Raw genomic sequence first — 6,292 nt, 5'->3', positions numbered from 1 at the left:
GATCTCAGAGAAAACCCTCGCAGGTCACGGGGAGAACGTACAAACTCCGTACAGACAGCACCCGTAGTCAGGATCCCGGGTCCTGGATCTGGCGCTGTAAGGCAACAACTCTATCGCTGTGCCACCCATATATATCCAACATACTTCCTGTGGCAGTGAAGGTCCCACCCTGCACTGGATCATTTGGATGACAAGAATACATATACATACGTCAGGCTGTTTGTCATTGACTACAGATCAGCATTCAACACCATCATTGCCTCTACATTGTCTATTGTCTATTGTCTACATCTACTGTTAAACTCAGGGAACTGGGGCTCTGCCTGTCCCAATGCAATTAGATCTTTGATTTCTTCAATAGTACACACAAAATGCTGGAGTAACTCAGCGGGACAGGCAGCATCTCTGGAGAGATGATTGATAAAAAATACATCTATAGATGCTCCTGTACACATCATCAGTGATGTAACCTGGGGTCATTGGGTGTTTCAGGTCTTTCAACATCAGACACCCTCACTCAAAGAATGGGTGATGTTTCAGGTCGAGACCCTCCTTCAGACTCCATTAAACAATGGAGGATGAATTGGCAATGGCACTTCATCCTCGCTGACTATCAGCACAGGGGCACTTCAAGGCTGCGTGCTCAGTCCCCTGCATTAATCTTTCTATACCAATGACTATGTAGGCAGACCCGGCTCCAACATCAAAATGTACCAACTATATCACCATCATCGGATGACTAATGGGGAACAATGAGTCAGATAAAAGGAGGGAGATTGAAAATTTTTATTGAATGGTTCCAAAACATCAATCTTGCTCTTAACGTTAGCATCCCAGGGCCCTCAGGGAGGTGGCTCTAGAAATAGTGGACCATTTTCCAATGTTCAATAGATTCAGGATCAGTTACTGTGGATTGGAGGATGGCTAATGTTATCCCACTTTTCAAGAAAGGAGCGAGAGAGAAAACAGGGAATTACAGACCAGTTAGCCTGACTTAGGTGGTGGGAAAGATGTTGGAGTCAATTATTAAAGAGGTAATAATGGGGCATTTGGATAGCAGTAAAATGATTAGTCCAAGTCAGCATGGATTTATGAAAGGAAAATCATGCTTGACTAATCTTCTGGAATTTTTTGGGGATGTGACAAGTAAAATGGGTGAAAGGGAGCCAGTGGATGTAGTGTATCTAGACTTTCAGAAAGCCTTTGATAAGGTCCCGCACAGGAGACTGGTGACTTAAATTGGAGCACATGGTATTGGGGGTAGGGTGTTGACGTGGATAGAAAATTGGTTGACAGACAGGAAAACATAGAAACATAGAAACATAGAAAGTAGGTGCGAGAGTAGACCACCAGGTCCGTCGAGCCCGCACCGCCATTCGCTCATGGCTGAACACTAAACAGACACACTTACCCACAAACAATAGACACAAGACACAGAACACAAGACACTACCCTCCCCTTTATACCGCTATCACCCCTCTCCACCACAAAAACCTCGTGATCTCCTGGGAGAGGCAAAAAACCGGATAAAAACCCAGGTCCAATTCGGGAAAAAAATCCGGGAAATTCCTCTCCGACCCCAATCCAGGCGATCGACACTTGTCCAGGAGATCACTCAGGTCTTACTATACTAACCATACCTAGGTCCATATCCCTGCCCTCTCCCCGTAGCCCCTTATCCCCTTGGCAGCTAAAAAACCATCTATTTTAGTCTTAAATATATTTAAAGTTTCTGCTTCCACTGCTCCCTGGGGCAGTGAATTCCATAAATTAACCACCCTCTGGGTGAAGAAGTTCTTCCTCATCTCCGTTTTAAAAGAGCCCCCCCTTATTCTGCAACTATGTCCCCTAGTTCTAGTTTCCCCGATCATTGGGAACATCCTCGGTGCATCCAACCGATCAAGGCCCCTCACGATCTTATATGTTTCAATGAGATCGCCTCTCATTCTTCTAAACTCCAAAGAGTAGAGTTCCAGCCTACTTAACCTTTCCTCATATGTCAATCCCCTCATTGCAGGAATTAATCTTGTAAACCTTCGCTGCACTGCCTCCAGGGCTAGTACATCCTTTCTTAAGTATGGACCCCAGAACTGTACACAGTATTCCAAATGTGGTCTCACTAATACTGTGTACAGCTGCAGCAAGACCTCCGTGTTTTTATACTCAATCCCCCTAGCAATAAAGGCCAAAACTCCATTGGCCTTCCTGATTGCTTGCTGCACCTGCATACTAACTTTTAGTGATTCATGTACTAATACCCCTAGATCCCTTTGCGTTGCATTACAACGCAGCTCCTCCTCATTTAGAAAATAAGGAAGCAAAGAGTAAGAGTGAACGGGTCCTTTTCAGAATGGCAGGCAGTGGCAAATGGAGTGCCGCAAGGCTCTGTGATGGGGCCGCAACTGTTGACCATAAATATTAATGATTTGGAAGAGGGAATTAGGAGCAACACTTGCAAGTTTGCGGATGACACAAAGCTGGGTGGCAGTGTGAACTGTGAAGAGGATGTTAGGAGGTTGCCGGGTGACCTGGACAGGTTGAGTGAGTGGGCAGATATGTGGCAGATGCAGTATAATATAGATAAATGTGAGGTTATCCATTTTGGCGGCAAAAACAAGGGGGCAGATTATTATCTCAATGTGGTTAGGTTAGGTAAGGGGGAGGTACATAGAGACCTGCGTGTCCTTGTACACCAGACACTGAAAGTTGGCGAGCAGGTACAGCAGGCAGTGAAGAAAGCTAATGGAATGTTGCCCTTCATAACAAGAAGATTTCAGTATAGGAGTAAAGAGGTTCTTCTGCAGTTGTATAGGGCTCTGGTAAGACCACATCTGGAGTACTGTGTACAGTTTTCGTCTCTGAATTTGAGGAAGGACATCCTTGTGATTGAGGCAGTGCAGCGTGGGCTCACAAGATTGATCCCTGGGATGGCGGGACTGTCATATGAGGAAAGATTGAAAAGACTAGGTTTGTATTCACTGGAGTTTAGAAGGATGAGGGGGTATCTTATAGAAACATATAAAATTATAAAAGGACTGGACAAGCTAGATGGAGGAAAAATGTTCCCAATGTTGGGCGAGTCCAGAACCACTTAGAATAAAGGGGAGGCCATTTAAGACTGAGGTGAGAAAAAACGTTTTCATCCAGAGAGTTGTGAATTTGTGGAATTCCCTGCCACAGAGTGGTTCCATTCCTGATGCGTCCGACAAATAAACACACTTGAGTCTTGAAAACCAATTGGAATCTGCTCAACCTTTGATTCTCACATTCCAGAACCTAAAGGGCCTGTCCCACTTGGCGATTTTTTCGGCGACTACGGCATCATTGACTGACGTATCAGGTCACCGAAAAATACACGGCGTGACGACGTATGATGCGGCGGTGATGCGGCGTGATGGCGTATGACGGGGCGCGATGACATATTTTTTCAAGTGTCGTAACCACTTTTTTGTTGCCGCTGAATTTTGAAATGTTCAAAATCTTTTGGCGACACTGATATGACGCCGGCAAAATTGCCAAGTGGGACAGGCACTAAAGTCACACTAACCTCTGTAGTCAAACTTTAGCACATAGTTTTTTTTTTCCGTGTCATCACACAACTGTTTGCCAATAGCGAGCAAATTTTAGTGCCATGTCGTTGGCCTCTGCAAGGTCCTTTACACTGCATGTGTCATGCAGCATGTCACAGCTCAGGAGATGTTCCATAGTCTGCATGTTTGGAGCCCAACCACCAAACCGCCACTGACACATTCACTCAATTATATCTCAGGATGGACATCACCTCAGTAAGATATATATTACCTAACAATCTGGTCCTACTCTACACACCTCATAGAGAGGGCTTGGAAAGTATGGACCATTTCCCACAACAAGGGAGCCACTTTTCCGCAAAGGTTGATATGACAATGAAATTCACCATCACTTTTATTACACCAGCACAGCCCACAGCTGACTAAGTAAAGGGATATTTGAAATTCAAGATCTTTAAAGGCAGCAGCATGGCACAGTTGGTAGAGCTGCTCCCTCACAGTGCCAGAGACCCAGGTTCAACCCTGAGCTCGGGTGCAGTCTGTGTGGAGTTTGCATGCTCTCCCTGTGACCCGTAGCTTTCCTCTGGGTACTCGGGTTTCGTTCCACATCCCAAAGATTTGTGGGTTTGTAGGTTAATTGGCCTCTGTAAATTTGCATTTAGTGTGTAGTGAGGGAATGAGAAAGTAGTATAACATAGAACTAGGGTGAACATGGTCAGCATGGACCCGATGGCTGAAGGGCCTGTTCCAATGTTGTGCCTCTAAACAAATCTAAAGACCAAAAACCTAGAATAAAACTGATGGTCTACTGGGGATAGTAATCCCTGCTTTCTTATGTGCTTCCGAGACTTGGACAACTGACGGCAAGAACCTCAAGGGAATGTAAAATCCTCCAAATCCACCAGAGGGATAAGCAAATCAATGACAACATCTCTGTGATGGCAACGTTCCCAACACTGAGGCCCTGGTTACACTCAACTTACTTTGTTGGACAGGCCAGGTCACTTGTGCCAGGTCACAGCAAATGCTCTATTTTGAGCACGTAGGGAAAGACTGCCAGGCAGAAAGAAGGTAATATTCAAGGGTTTGTTCAAAGCCTCCTGCCCAGCAATGCCAGCTGGGTGCAAACAGGGCCTCAAGGGCTGAGAACGTTACCTTCACAGGGGATGGAGGTCGATAAAAGTCCTGGAGAAACTCAGCGGGTGAGGCAGTATCTATGGAGAGAAGGAATAGGCAACAATTCGGGTTGAGACCTTTCTTCAGACTGAAGAAGGGTCTCGACCCGAAACATCGACTATTCCTTCTCTCCATAGATGCTGCCTCACCCGCTGAGTTTCTCCGCCATTTTTGTCTACCTTCGATTTTTCCAGCATCCGCAGTTCTTTCTTAAACCTTCACAGAGGACGTTGACATGGCTTTGCTAATAGTACTTGAGGATTTTGAGAATTCTACATTTCCTTTTCTGGTTGTCCAAAGCCTCCTTGAATAGAATTGTGCAGCATGGTGTCACAGTGGTAGAGTTGCTGCCTTACAGCTCCAGAAACACAGGTTCGATGCCAACTATGGGGGCTGTCTGTATGGAGTTTGCATGTTCGCTCTGTGAGTGCGTGGGTTTTCTCCCAGATCTTTGGTTTCCTCCCACACTCCAAAGAGGTACGGGTTTGTAGGTTGGCTTGGTATAAATGTAAAACTGTCCCAAGTATGTGCAGGATAGTGTTAATATGTGGGGATTTCTGGCCAGTATGGAGTCAGTGGGCTGAAGAGCCTGTTTCCACGCTGTTAAACTTAACTAAACTGCACCAGACTAATATGCCCAATGATTCTTCAATGTGCGCAATGTTCTATTATCCGTCAAAGTGGAGAACTATAATCTTGGATGGCATAATATGCCAATAATTGATGATTTGAGTGCACATCAAGGCTTAGTATAATTGGTAGAAGAAGCTCACAACTTCACAAACTACCAACTGCTTCACCAAGCACCTCTTGCCCTGTCTGTGGAAGAGTGTGGTTCTCACATTGGCCTCATCAGCCACAATAAAACCCAGCGCATTAAGCAGAAATTGAAATATTTTGCACAGATGTTAAATTCTGGAGGAAAAACAACGAGCTAGGATATTTTAGCAAAAGGAAAATAGGATTAAGTAAGCTTGATGCAAAGACTTACCTTACTGTTTGTGCTGGAGGCAACAATAGGCCTCTCCTTCCAATGGGAAATGTCTTGACAATTCTGAATAGGTTATATTGTGAAGGCAAAGTCTGCACTGATTCAGATTTTTCAGTCAGCGGCTCAGACCAAATTGGGAGCTATTCTAAAACATCAATTAAAGGGGAAGATCTCATAGGGGTAGAAATAATTAGTCAAGAGAGTGTGGTAAAGGCACCACACCTTTTGATATTGAAGTATAAAGACATTCTTCAGAGGAAACATCAAAGAAGATGCGATTATGTTTGGTAATTAACATGGGACTTCTTCAAACCTATCTAAATAAATGTGATCGAGATAGTAAGGGATTTGGAACCTGATGTACACTGAGTTACGGTTCACTATAATTGTTATTGACAATACTAGCGACAACTTTAGCAAGAGATGGTAAATATTTAATGAACAATCAAGGGTATGGAGGGCGTGGATCTGGCGTAGAATGAAGTAAAGTCGGGGTTCCATTGTGGATCCGTTTGTTAAGGGTGTGGTGAAGAAAGGTCATCCATTCCTTGTCTCCAGAGATGCTGCCTATCCCACTGAGTTACTCCAGTATTTT

The sequence above is a fragment of the Amblyraja radiata genome, chromosome 11 (genome assembly GCF_010909765.2).
Source record: "Amblyraja radiata isolate CabotCenter1 chromosome 11, sAmbRad1.1.pri, whole genome shotgun sequence".
NCBI classification, from domain to species: Eukaryota; Metazoa; Chordata; class Chondrichthyes; order Rajiformes; family Rajidae; genus Amblyraja; species Amblyraja radiata.
This window is presented reverse-complemented; position numbering follows the sequence as displayed.